At 47.8% G+C, this 14836-nt stretch overlaps 1 pseudogene; it reads right to left on the bottom strand.

The window, feature by feature from the left end:
• Positions 1–3871: 3871 nt before the first annotated feature.
• Positions 3872–14178, bottom strand: LOC115850385 (nuclear RNA export factor 2-like; annotated as a pseudogene).
• Between the last annotated feature and the right edge of the window lie 658 nt (positions 14179–14836).

The raw sequence follows: 14836 nt of genomic DNA, 5'->3' as shown, positions 1-14836 counted from the left end.
CATTTGCTTTAAGGACACATGCTCTTAAGCCAGAGCTCAAAAAACTTTTCCTGGAAAGGGCCAGATGACCAATATTTGAGGCTTTGCAGGCCTTTCAGTTTCCGATGGAGCTACTCAGATCTGCATTGTAGAGCAAAAGCTGCCACAGACACAGCATGGCTGTCTTCCTATAAAACTTTATATACAGGCAGGGACATGTGAATTTCAAATACTTTTCACATGCCGGGAAATACGATTCTTCTTTGGATTATTTTAACCATTCAACTATGGAAAAACATTCTTAGCTTGCAGGTCATACAGAAACAGGCTCGTGGACCACAGTTTACCAATCCCCACTGTAAGCTAATGGAATCACTAGGTCCCCCAAAAGAGCACTGAGTAGAAAGTCAGCAAAGTGAGGTGGCAGGCATTCCTAAGGTCTTCTGCCAAGCATAACCCCAAAGCCGATGCCTTTTAACATAGTGGTTTTCAACCTTGGTTGCACACTGCAATCACATGACGAGTTTTAAAAATGTGATTGTTTGGGTCTGCCCCCAAATCTGTTTTAATTGTTGTGGGTATAGGCTGGCGCTAGTGATTTTTTCAATCTTTCCAAGTGACTCTAGTGTGTAAACGAGGTTGAGAACTGCCTGAACAATTTAAATGATGAGGGTGCAAGTATTTTACAATATTTAGTTTAAAAATCTTATAATTGTGGTTATGGAAAAATAATATTCCAATAATGAATACACAGAATATTCCAATCATAATAAATACATAACTGTGGTGGAAAGTATGAAATAAGAATTCCCATGTAATAAACGGAGAGTGCTCTCCTTCAAGGAAGGAAAGAAGGAAGGGAAGGAGCGAGGGAGGGAGGGAGCGAGCGAGGGAGGGAGGGAATGGGAAAACACAGCGGTAAGCCAGGGGCCACCAGTGCTAGGGTCAGGGAGGAAGGCTAAACCACTGATGAACCCAGAGCCAGGTATGGGTTAAAGCCAAACACCCAGGAGTCCAGGGCTGACTCGACAGTGAAGTCTTCTCTTCAGGAGACGGTCACAACACAGGGTAAGCATGGAAGGGACAGAACAAACGCAACACATGGAGTGATTGGTACTGAGGGAACAGGAAAAAGAGAAAAGGCTGGAAAAGACCTAAAGATAGTATTTCTCTAGGGAGATAACGGAGTGGTAAAGGTTGAAATTATATCCATTGTAAAAGAAAAGAACACTGACCAGGAAGATGGCTGATTGAACACGAGGTTGGAATTTCACTTCCTTCTGAAACTTGATTAAAACAACATTAAAGGTAAACAAATCAATACAATGGTATATTACCCAGCAATAAAAAGGCAAGAACATGGGTAGATCTCAAGAAAAAAAAAATTATGCTAAGTTAAAGAAGCCAGACACAAAGGAGTACAGGATGTGTGATTCCATTTATACGGAATTCTAGAGCAGGAAAAGCTAATATATGGAAATGGAAAGCAGATCAAAGTTTGCATGGGGCCAGAGGAAGAAGAAGAGATTAACTGGGAACCTTTAGGGAGTGTAGTATGTGTTCTATAACTTGATTAAGCTGGTGGTTAGCCTTATCCCCTGATTTTTACATGTAAGAAACTGCGGATCGGGAAATGTTGGGTGAGTCATGTAAAGTGTTGCAGCTTATTAATCAGTGAGGAGATACTCATATCTGCTTATCAATGATAAATTGTCCTTGTTATGCTGCGTAAGGAGCCAACAGGTATAGTGCTTCACCCTAAGCACCTGGGAAGACGCTGACCCAGACACAAACATCCTTTTATACAAGCAAAGCATAGATCTGAACGAATAACTATTGTGCATTCCAGTCACCCATTTATAAACATAGTTGACGCTCTCACGCGTTCCTTTGCCTTGACTTCTTAATGTTTATAATTACACATAAAAACATAGGGCTTCCCTGGTGGCGCAGTGGTTGAGAGTCCGCCTGCCGATGCAGGGGACACGGGTTCATGCCCCGGTCTGGGAAGATCCCACATGCCGCGGAGCGGCTGGACCCGTGAGCCATGGCCACTGAGCCTGTGTGTGTGGAGCTTGTGCTCCACAACGGGAAAGGCCACAACAGTGAGAGGCCCGCATACTGCTAAAAATAAAACAAAACATAAAACACATAAGCATTCATTAATATCTTCTTCTGAGGAACCATAAAAACATTAACATTCATTAATATCTTCTTCTGAGGAACCATACTGTAATATACAGTTTTATACCCTGAGTTTTTTTTTTCACATTGTATCATGTCGTGTCAGGAATATTCTGTCTTGCTTTTTGTAACCTACCACTTAAACCCAAACTGTTTCCTTTTTTTTAACATCTTTATTGGAGTATAATTGCTTTACAATGGTGTGTTAGTTTCTGCTTTATAACAAAGTGAATCAGTTATACATATACATATGTTCTCATATCTCTTTCCTTCTTGGATCTCCCATGAGACTTGCAGCCATATTCACGGTGCTTTTGGCTGGTCCCAGGGGTCATAATATGGATCTTGTTCTCCCCCAAAACTGTGATTGTGCCTTCTGACCTCTATGGAGGACCTCTGAGGGAATGGCACAGAGGATGAGTTTTGCTTCCCACTGCCCCTCCCAGGCACGGAGTGGCTTTCTCAGTTGCGTCTCTCAAAAACATCTAAAAACGTACCGTACCCATAGCTGCCTGGGGCAAGGGAAATAAGATAAGTCAAGCAGCAGAGAGCCCGCAAAGCCTGTAAAGGGTGAGGGTGATGAGGAAAATTCTTGGGGGAATAAGAGTTTTGAAGGCATAGCATAGATTCCAGAGTGCAATGCATAGGCACAAGGTAGGACACAGGCTCAGAAGGTCTGACAGGAAGCCAGGCTTGCACATGTGGCTGACCTTTGGGCTCCTCAAAAGCAGGAGGTGAAGGCTAAGGCAGAGTTGGAGGCAGCCTGGCTAAGCATTGGTGGAGTGCCCCCGATCAGAAGCCAATCTGCAAAGACTAGACAATATTGTTTTCCTTTCCTTTTTGGCTCCAGGCCCTTCAGGAAATCTCTGTCAAGTCACTCTCTGACCACTGATAAAACAGAAGGACAACTTCCGTGAGCACATATCACAAGGATTTCAATCATTGCAAAAATACATATTCCAATGTGTGTATATACTACAATTTGTTTATCCACTCATCCCTTGATGGACAGATGGGTTGTTTCAACCTTTTGAATATAATGAATAATGCTGCTGTGAGCATTCACGTACAATAATTTGTTTTGGCGCCTCTTTCAATTCTTTTGGGTGTACACCTAGGAGTGGAGTAGCTGGGTCATATGGTACTTCTGTGTTAAATTTTGTGAGGAACCAACAAACTGTTCTCCACAGCAGCGAAACCAGTTGTATCCCCACCAACAATGTACAGAAGTTCCAATTTCTCCACATCCTCACCAAAGTTCATCTTGTTATGTTCCTTAAAAAAAAAAGCTATAGGCAATGTAGTAGGTGTGAAGTGGCATCCTATTGTGGCTTTATTTTGCGTTTACCTAACAACTAATAGATTTTCCTCTGATCATTGCTTTTGCTCTGTCACACAGGTTTTGGTATGCTGTGTTTCCATTTTCAATTGTCTACATGTATTTTTAAATTTCCCAACTTGACACATGACATATGTAAACCCATCTAGCTGGGACATAAAGGGGTTTTGATGCATGCACTTTAAATCCCATTATTATCCCATTTCTGTGCAGAATCTTCATGTTTTATAAATGGAAAAAAAGTGTATAAAAAACCCACTTGTTTGGGTTAGAAGGTGCCTCCTCCTCAGGGATGAAGGCAGGGACGTTGAGGCCTGGACCTACTGGCTCATGATTGGGGCAGGGAAGAGCAATGGAGGACACACAACATACAGCTTGCAACAGCACTCTTTATTATGAAACCAAACAGCAATCGTGAGTGGGGAAAAGACACAGAACAGCTGACCCTTCAGGTGGCTATGTTACCTGGGCTACAACGTAACTTTGGCTTCTTGGTCAGCCAGGCCTCCAACTCCAGGCATGGGCGTGGCCTGAGGCTGGAGAGAAAAGATGATGTGGATGAAGACAAAGATGACATCCAAGCACTCCTTTTAGGGGATTTCTTTGAAGGCCTCCTCTGGGATCTTGCCCTCGGTCTGGAGAGAAGGAGTCGGAATGTCAGAAGAGCCTGCTCCCCAAGTTCCATTCCCAGGCCACCGGCCTCCACCTTCTTGGCCTCCCTGAAGGCCCAGAAACGTTCATCTTTAACCCACTTGATTTCCAGACCTCACCTTGAGCATACTGCAGATCTGACCAGCTCTGGTGTAGTTCCATTCATTGTCCTGAAGGCACCTGCAGTGGGAGAACAACAGGTGATCTCCATTAGTACCACAGTACAGTCACGCTGACCATGCAATGCCACCTCTAAATCTATGCCACTTTCTTGCTGGGACAAATGTACCAGTATGAACACTATGTGTAATGACGAAGAAAGACCCAGTGAAAAGCAAACCATCTATCACTAGCATTCATGCCCACTAGAATTCAAAACAGAAAAGTAGAGCTGTTCAAAAGAACAAGGGAATTCAATATATACTGATCAAGAAAGATGTTCCAGAAAATAACAAATGGCAAATTCTAAAGTACAAGTCTCCAACCATCTTTTATTGAGATACAATGCACACACCATTTTAAAGTATATAAATCAGTGCTTTTTAGTACATTCACACGATTGTGCAACCACCACAACTATCTAATTCCAAAGTAATTTTACCACCCCAAAAAGAAGCTCCTTAACCATTAGTGATCACTCCCTATTCCTCCCCTTCCCCCAGATCCTGGCAACCACTAATCTGCTTTTGGTCCCTGTGGATTTTCCGATTCTGGACATTTCATACAATATTTGACATTTTGTGACTGGCTTCTTTTACTTAGCATCATGTTTTCAAGGTTCATCCATGTCATGATGTGTATCAGAACAGTATTCTTTTTTATGACTGAATAATATTCTACTACATGGATGTACCAAGATTTATTCATCCATTCATCAGCTACAGGACATTTGGGTTGTTTCCACTTTTCGGCTATTATCAATAATGCTGCTATGAACGTTCCTGAACAAGTTTTGGAGTGAACATATGTTTTCATTTCTCCTGGTGGGATACTTAGGAGTGGGATTACTGGGTCATATTGTAACTCTGTGTTTAACATTTTGGGGAAGTGCCAAACTGTTTTCCCAAACCACTGCTTCCTTTTATATTCCCATCAGTAACACATGAGAATTCCAATGTCTCCACATCCTCACCAACACTTGTTATCATTTGTTTCACTGATTAAAACCATCTTAGTGGGTGTGACCTGGTAACTCACTGTGGTTTCAATTTGCATTTCCTTGATGACTAACGATGTTGAGAAGTTTCTCATTTCCTTCTTGGCCATTTATATGTCTCCTTTGGAGAAATGTCCATTCAGAGACTGTCCCCATTTTTAAAAAATTGGGGTGTTTGCCTTTGTATTGTTGAGTTGCAAGGGTTCTTCACATATTCTTGCCAGATATGTGATATGCAAATATTTTCTCCCATTCTGTTGGTGGGCTTTTCACCTTTTTGATACTGTGCTTTGATGCTCAAAAGGTTTTAATTTTGATGAAGTCAACAATTTATCTACTTTTTTTTTTGGTTGCTTGTGCTTTTGGTGTCATATGTAAGAAATGATTGCCTAATTTGTGAAGACTTACACCTACGTTTCCTTCCCAGATTTTTATAGTCTTAGCTCTTACTTTTAGACTTTGATCCATTTTCAGGCTATGTTTGTACATGGAGTGTGAGTCAGGGGTCAAAATTCTTTGGTTTGCATGCGGATACCCACTTGTCCCAGCACCATTTGTTGAAAACACTATTATTTTCCCATCAGATATTTTCAGCACTCTGTCAGGTTGATAATCAGTTGACCATAAATGTGAGGGTTTATCTGTGGACTCTCAGTTCTATTCCACTGATTCATACACTGTCCACAGGCCAGTACCACGTAGTCTTTATTACTGTGGCTTTGTAGCAAGTTTTGAAATTGGGACATGTGAGTCTTCTAACTTTGTTGTTCTCTTTCGAGATTGTTTTGGTGCACTTTCATAGGAAGTTTAGGATAACCTTGTCAATTGCTGCAAAGAAGGATTCTGATAGGGACTGCATTGAACCTAGTTTGCTCTGGGTAGTACTGCCAATGTAATAATATTGCCTTCCAACCCATGAAAATGGAGTGTCTTTCCAGTTATTCAGGTCTTCTTTATTTTTTCAACAGCATTTTATAGACTTGGGAGTATGAGATTTGCACTTCTTTTGTTACATTTGTATCAAAGCATTGTACTATTTTGAGGCCATGGTAACTGGGCTTGCTTTCTTAATTTCATTTTTGGGTTGTTCATTGCAAGTACACGGAAATACAAATAAGTTTTGTATATTGGTCTTGTATCCTGCAACTTTGGTGAACTTGGTTATCAGCTCTAGTAGGGTGTTTTCTTGGTTGGTTGGTTGGTTGGTGTGTGTGTGGATTGTCCTGGATTTTCCATACACAAGATAATGTCACTGAGCATTATACCATCTCGAAAAACCTTTACACATATAATAGTATGACACCTTTTTCATGGGCTCACTTTTATTTTTTGGAAGTAAAATATTCAAAAAGCTATTTTTCCAAATTGCTTTCAAGTTTCCATGATTCACTCCCCCGCACATTCCCATGCACACCCAGCACTCACTTCTGAGACCACTCGAGTTTCATCCCAGACAGGGTGGAGAAAGCCTGCACCATTTCCTGCTGCTCCTGGGAGAGGGAGGAGGGTGTAAGCATTGGGATGGAGAACGCACTCTTGAGTCTCACTGGGGCTGGCATCCCTCACAAACAGTTCGTCATTCACAATGCACAGACTGGAGGAAAAATGAGCCCTCAGACATGGACACATGGACCACCCCACACCCCAAACAACGATCCTGCTCCCACTGCCACTCAGCAACTAGTTTCCTTCCATACCCCTGCTGTGTCTGTATCCCAGGTTCCGTTACTGGTACCTCTGCCCCTCCCCACAAAGCCCACCTTTGGAGAGACTGTCTACCACCTTCACTCGATTTATAGGTTTATCCCCAACCCACGGGCAATTTTGCATTTACCCTTTACCACAGCCCAAGGAGTGGACGGTCTGATCGCCATTCTCGGAAGAAGACACTGAGTCACAGAGACGTCATGTGACTTGACTAAGGTCACACAGCGAGTGAGTGTTGGGTCAAGGAGAGAACCCATAGGCCGATTCCAGAGCCCATGAAGACTCACACTTCCAGATCCCATGTTCTTCTTAACCACTAGGCTAGACTGCTCCTGGGATCTCCCTGCTGGCTTTCCACAATTCTGAGTAAACCTAAGATCTGCGCCACCACATTCCCACGCCCCTGAGCCCAGGCTGGGATGGGCATTCCCGCCCACAACAGGGCTCTCACCTGGCATAGCTGGCAGGGGTAGCGATGAAGATCCGGGTGAAGGCACGCACACAGCCCTGAGAACTTCCTTCCACTTCAACAGCAAACAAACAACAGTACCCCTTAGAGCCACACGTGCTGTACATGCTCACGTGGTGGTCCCCAGTCAGGGTGTGACTGGACATTCATGCTGAGAGGGTAGTTGTTCACAGGGGCCAAGGTGTCGGGTATGGGGAGGGCAACTATAAGAGCAGTCTGCGCCCAGTGACAGGGCCCATGACAAACACTACACAAGTTCACGGGGTGCATTTTTCACAGCCGCCCAAGAGGTGGATACTACTACCCCATTTTGCAAATGAGGAAACTGAGAGGTTCAGTAACGGCTCAAGTTCTCAGAGTAAGGATCTGGGATGAGAGCCACCAAATTCCACAGCCTGTGTCCCCACGCCTGTCTGCCCTGCACACCCTGGGCAGGGGGAGAGAGCAGTGAAGCATCTGGGGAGGGGGGTCTACACACACTCACCTTCCTTGAACACCCTGTTGACAGAAAAGCAGAGCATCATCTACTGAAAGGGAAAAGCCCAGGCACCCAGTCACCACCTCCACCTCCCACCCACCTGCGGCTTCCTGGGCCCGCCCGAGGGAGGAAGCAGGCGCTCACCGTCTGGAACCACGTGTCCACCACGAAGGAGCTGAAGGCATGCTGAGTCTTGGGCAACACACCGAGTGTGTGCACAATGACACATTTTGTGTGCTTCAGCAGCTGGACCCGTAGGTCTGTGAGGGGAGGGGAAGCAAGCGAAGGTCAGGGGCTGCCACGCCCTGGGCCCTATGATTGACCCCTTCACCGCCCTTTCCCACCCAGTCTTCCCATCACACACGCATGGGGGTCCTTGAGCTTCTTCATATTCCTGCTGTCCTTGAAGTACTTGCACAAGGTGCTTCTAGGAGACAAAGAGGAAGAGTGGGTGGTGGGCGTATGTAGGAGCTGGCCTGTGCCTGCTGCGGAGCCACACGGCCCGGGAGCAGAGTCTGGGCTGTGATGCTCACATGGCTGCATCCTCGGAGTGGAAGGGAATCGTCAGGGAGAAGCAGGCCTCCTCATGATAAGCACCAAGGAGATGCTGTCGGTCTCCACAGTCATGGATCAAGTAATACCTGAGGGGGAGTAATGAGGACAGTCGATCTCTGTGGTCTGGACCTCAAATGAGACGTGAGAAGTCCTATGAGCAGACCTGTGCTTAGGTGGCCGCAACTGTCCTAGCCCTCCTCCCCTTGCTCAGACTCCCAAGGGTACTTACAGCTACAGGAATTGCAGGATTAGACTCTTCAGTGTCTCAGATCCTTTATAGCTTTCCTGGAATCAAAAGGCATTTGAGATTGTGTGGCTGATAAAGCCTCTCCTGCACCTCGCTAAATGTTGTTTGATCCTCTTCGTCACCTTGCAGGGCTTTATTACGTAGGGAGTGTCAACGTCAATGTTAATTGGTGAGGGTAACTCCTGCCCATCCTGGAGAAGGGAAGAGGAAATCAGGAGTGGAGACCAGGGGAGTGTTCCTGGATTACCGGGGAAAAAGATGGGTCCAGGAGGGTGAGTGTCAGAGGTCAGGTGTGAGGGTGACTGTCAGAGGTCAGGTGTGAAAGGGCACTGGAAATTCCATGAGAGAGCTTACAGTGGATGTCTTCATCATGAGGTCTTGGAAGTCTCTAGTGTTATATGCAACTTGTGTGTGTGGGTATTTATGGGTATTTTTCCAGCAAGTATATCCATGTCATTTTCAGGAGTCCATGTCCCCCAAAATGGTTAAGGTTCTGATGCTAATATGTGATCTAGGCAAGACCCAAAGGGCTTGAGGGCAGGTGCAGAGGCCACCGACATTCGTAAGAGACAATGATTTACGTAGGCACTTACCAGGCGTAACAACTTTGGGAAACATTCTCTGATGGCCCTGTCCAAAACCAAAAATAGAGAAGAGGTGGTTGATAGTTCAAGGTTGCAATGCTTCCTTTGAGTTAAAACAGTAATACCATAAACAGAGATCAGTGTGCTCTGGCCAATCCAGCAGCACCCTTTGCCCACCTCTGCTCCTGATTTTAAGGGTTTTCGGTCCACTTGCCTGTTGAGCACTGAGCATCTGTCATCTTACTGTCTGAAAGGCACTGTCTCCTCATCTCTCTCAGTACCTTCACTTTAATATTCCTTCCCTGCCTCCCTTCCTCTCCTTCGCCTGGGTAGCTCCCACCCAGACTACTCGGACTCCCTTCTCCAGTGCCACAGGGACAAGCATTTCAAACCCGTGCTGCATGGCTTCCTTCTCCTCCCTCCCTTCCTCCAGGGCCCCACTGAAGGCTGTGGGGAGAAGAGCGGATGGAGTGGGAGCCCGGGGCTCTGCTACCTCACTGGGGGTCCAGCACTCTGGCAAGACCCCGACACCCCCCAGGGATGGCCCAGGATGCTGGGCCAGCGAGGTGAGTGAGGTGGGGCTCAGGGAGGGAGATGGAGGGGATGAAGACAGAAAGGGAGTGAAGGTAGGAAGGGAGAGATGAGAGAGACATAGGGGCACAGAGACAGGGGAGAGAGAGACAACAAAGGGAAGGGAAAGAAGCTCTCCCATGGTCGGGGTCAGGGAAGAAGAGAGAAGAAAGGGGAAATGGCACACTTGTTGCGGCTCTTCACCTGCCCCAGAATCGCCCAGACACACCAGGTAGGAAGGGAAAATATGCACATGTTGGGCTGGGGGCCCACTGGATGCTGGCTGAAACTTTGTCACCTGTGTGAGCTCAGCCAGACTTGGGCATGGGAAACCGAGCAGCCATGGGGGCAGATCTTCCTCAGAAGGAGGAAAGGGTCAGGTCCCAGCTCAGTATGGGGTTGAGGATCCGTGGCCCCCTCTGATGATCACCGTCTTCTCTCCCGATGACCCCTGCACCTCTCTGAGTTGGTTCTTTATCTGAGGAATCATACCTGTCTCAGGCTGCCCAGGGCTCCTGTGAAGGACCAGGCGGGATGATGTGATGTGTGCAGGGAGGGATGGGAAGTGCCCCTCAGAGGCCTGTCCTTCGGTCTCCTCTACCACCTCTGCCCTCTGCCTTCCACTCCTGCCTCGGGAAGCCCTCTGATCACTGGCGGGGGCCCACATCTGGCCCCTTGACTCACGGAGCCTTGCTTTTTCCCAAGGAGGGTCCAGCTCCTGGCACTGAGCCAGCAGAATGGATGTCATGACAGCAGCCACCCATGGCCTCAGCCCTCAGCATGACGCAGGAAAGCCCCCATGTCAACCTGGGGAAGGAGGGGGTATCCCTTTGGAGGAAGAGGAAGAGGGCTCCTCTCAGAACGGGGGAGGCAAACCCCATCTCAGCACGAAGAAGGAAGGCTTCTCTCAGCAAGAGGCCCTGGACTGGAGGACCCTTCTCAGTCCAGGGCGCCAGCATCTGAATCAAGGCTGGTCGCTCCTGGTCCTGGTGAGGAGGAGAAGTCCTGCTTCCTGGGGCACACTCTTGGGAGGCCTTGCTGGAATATAGCTGGGCGCAGAGAGCTGGAAACAGACCCCAGAGCGCCTGCAGAGGTGAGCAGGTCAGGGGAAGGAAACTCCTCACTGGTGATAGGCACAGAGAGAGCAGAAGGTGGGGCCTGTGATCCTCCCAGAAGACCAGGGCTGCCACCTTTGGCAAAGGGGCACTGTCACAGATAGTCTAGGCTCCCATGGGTGAAGGTCACCAAGAAGGGTGACAGGGTGTTCACACTGACCTTACATAGGTGGACTGGTCTGGGAAGGTGTCACACAATGGGTTCCCTTGCAGCCACAGCTCTTCAAGCTTCAGCCCTTGCATCTTGCTCAACTCCCACATAGACGTCAGCTGAGAAATATGGCGTGGAAGTGGGAAAAGGAATCCCAGGGAAAGAGGGACATCTGGATCCCTGCACCCCCAGACCCCTCCCTCCCACACAGGTACCTTCACCTGCCTCCTGTCATCACTCTGATGGACACTAACATGCCCCACCCCCCACTCTCAACCCAACTTTGACCTGGCTCCCTCTTCTCACCTCATTTTTGGAGAGGTTCAGGATCTTGACCGTGGGGGCCATCTGTATAATGTCAGACAGGCCATCCAGCTGGTACAGTTTGTTGCTGCTCAAGTTCAAGGACAACAGCTTTGGGGCAAGAAGAGGTAGAGTGAAGGTTACTATCTAGGACCTTGGAGACAAATCTGCCCTCCACCCCATCTCTTCCACCCCCTACCCTAGTACCAGCACTGGGCCTACAGCCTTACCTCAGGGAAATACTTTTCGATGACCTGCAGGGTGGCAGCCATGCAGCTTCTTCGATTCAGAAATATATCAATATCATAGCCCACCAAGTCTTCAGGAAGGAGAGGGGAGGGAATAGGATGGCTGAGTGGGGTGTGGGGCCAGCACCAGCCCCTCCCCACGTTACCATCCCTAAGTTCTCCCTCCAGGAAGGCCCCTCTGCCCTCGCACGCCCTAGAATTACTGCTGTCAGCCATACCTGGGTCAACGTAGAGCCTCTGCAGGTCAAGAACTTGCTGGGAGACATCAAATCGTTTGCTCAAGGTCAGCTGCGGAGAGAGAGATGGAGAGAGCCGCTCTGAGGCTGTGGTGGTGGCAGGGAAATTGGGGGCGAGCAGGACGGGGGACTGCAGGAAGGAGAGGTGGGTCTGAGCGCTGGCACACTACTCGCCGTGAGTCTCCATTACCTTTAGCTGCTCCATTTCTTCTGGCTTCAACTTATCCCGCACAGAGTAGGGAACAGCGGAGGGGCTGACAAAGACAGGTATCTGCAGGAAGAAGAGGTGGGGTAAGCACCAGGAACTCTAGTTCCAAAGAAGACAACCAGCCCCTGGCCTGTACTCCTTCCTCAGAATGAGGTACACGTAACGCCCTCGACACACACCTTTCGGCTCTCCTCGTCACGAATCTTGTAGCTGACATCCATCAATGCAGAGGCAGTGCTAGCTTCCTGGACAAAGAACTGAGCCCCATTTTGCATAAAGTGGAACTACAGGGATTGAATGCAACAGCAACAGTTTCAGAAGCCAGCAGACCCTGCTGAATCAAGTCTCTCTCTCCCCCTTCCCTGTGCCCACGCGTCTGGCTTCGGCATCCTCTCTTACGTCCACTGGAGTGAACGGGACACTGCAATGGCTCTGGATTGACTTCATTAGCCATGTTTTGTCATACTTTATCCCATAAGGAATCTAAGGATGAAAAGAAGCAATGGGAGAGAGGACAGACAACAGGGAATTTAGGTTGCAGGAGGAACCTTTTCCTCTTCTTTTCCGGGCTTCTACTGAGCTTGAAAGGGCTTGTAAAGAAGGGACCACTGGCATGATTTCTTACGGGTGTGCGTAATATGGATTTCGTAAGTACTCTTTCTCTCCAGTCAAACTCTCTTCCACATAATCAAGGTGTCAGAGATGATCTTCCTTTTATCAATTTCCAGGAGATCCTACCCAGCGCACACACTGCTTGCCCCTCAGACAAGGTCTCCAGAGGCTCGACCCTCCGTCTCCCACACTCAGCTTGCCAAGCTGAGACCTCCAATGTGGAGTTGCTCCATATCCTTGGCAGTAGTTTCCATCTTTGCTTTGAGACAGGCTCCTCCGTTCTCCTCACGGTCAGCCTGTTCCCTTTACATTGCTTCTCTGAACCTGCCCTTAGATGAACAAGACTGTTAACTCCTGGTAATAAAAAGGACAGATTACAAACTGTCCCCAGTGAAAGAAACCAGCATCTCTACATGAGACCAACACAACTCCCCCTGCCTTTTCTCTCCTGCACATTCCATACATTTTTCAGGATACTCACTGTGACCCTGAACCAGCTCCCTGGGGTTCCATCTTGTGTGTCCTCCCCCTTTCTCTCTCCAGAGGTTTTCTCTTTCTCTACACAGTAGTATGCATGTGGCCTTCACTATGCCATTTCACTCCTCTCTTGTTGCCTCGGATGGTACAGGGAGAGCTGCAGGGGGGATGTGGAGAGAAGGACGGTGAGTGGCCATAAGTGCTAAGAAAGTCTTCTGTACACCCTCGCCTCTTTGACACCAGCACTACAATTAGGATTGCTCAACCATTATTTCACTTCTAGCATGCTTCAGTTTTGCAGTGAGAGAAGAAAAACAAGTCCACGGAGCGTGAGAGCGGTGCATAGTTCCAGGGGCTGCTGTGTACAAACCCTGCTGCCTGGCCACTTACTGTCTTACTTCGGGGTCCTCCTGGACATCCCTCTTCACCACGTTTCCATCATCCTCCTGGAGGTGTGAGGGCTGAGGCTCACACCCATCGTGTTCATAATGAGGGCACCTCTCGCCAGAATTACCTGGGAAAGAACTCCAGCCTTTCTTTCTTCCTTGAGGTGGTCTACCACCATCACTGTATTCTGAAAAGAGGAGCAAAAATACAAGTTTGCAGACACATCTGTGGTCCACTTACCACGTACCATGTCTTAGGCTAACAGCATGGTAGGGCAGGCAAAGTGCCAACCTGGCCTAAGGGACCAGTCCCACAAGCCTCAGAAAGGACACTCTTCTGCCTGCCCAGAGAGGACAGCCTTATCCGACAGATGGCACTATCAGGGGAAGAATCGAGGAGGAGCAGGATGAGGCAGAGGACGACAAGGAGGACAAAGAGGGAGGAGGGAGGAGAGGACAACTGCGCTGAAACTTTTAAAACAGTGGAGCAGGACTGATAAAGAACCGAGGTGTATGCGTCCATGGGTTAGACTGGACACCAGTCATATAGATACCAGGAAGGCACCCGAATCTTGCCTTCTCTCAGGACTTTCCAGCAACCACACCAATACCTCTCTCATGCTTCCCAAATCCAATGAGCCACCAAACCGATTCCACTAACAACCAGCAAGCTAACTGGACTTCCTTTGCCAGTGCACTTGGAGCTTTAATGTCAGGTGGCACTGAGGTAACAGCCTCCTGAACTGTCTCCCTCCTTCCAGCCTTGCCCTGAACAATACTCTGTTGGAAAGAGCCAGAGTGACCTCTCTATTGGGCCAGCCTGAAATGCCTTTCAGCTCAGCAGGCAACTCTTCCTAACTTCAGCCCTTCTATAATAAGGGTATGAATGATAACCTGGAATGATGTTTCAACCACCATTTCCAAGTGTCTAGGGATTCTTCTTTTTGCATTCTATAACTGGTTTCTAATTTGATTCCATGGTGGCCAGGGAACACTCTGTGAGATTTCAATTCTTCATTTTTTCATTTATATTTATTTTATATTTAATTTTTTTTTTTTTTGCGGTACGCGGGCCTCTCACTGTTGTGGCCTCTCCCGTTGTGGAGCACATGATCCGGATGCGCAGGCTCAGCAGCCATGGTTCACGGGCCCAGCCGGTCCACGGCATGTGGAATCTTCCC

This window comes from Globicephala melas, chromosome X, assembly GCF_963455315.2.
Source record: "Globicephala melas chromosome X, mGloMel1.2, whole genome shotgun sequence".
Taxonomy (NCBI): Eukaryota; Metazoa; Chordata; class Mammalia; order Artiodactyla; family Delphinidae; genus Globicephala; species Globicephala melas.
This window is presented reverse-complemented; position numbering and strand designations above follow the sequence as displayed.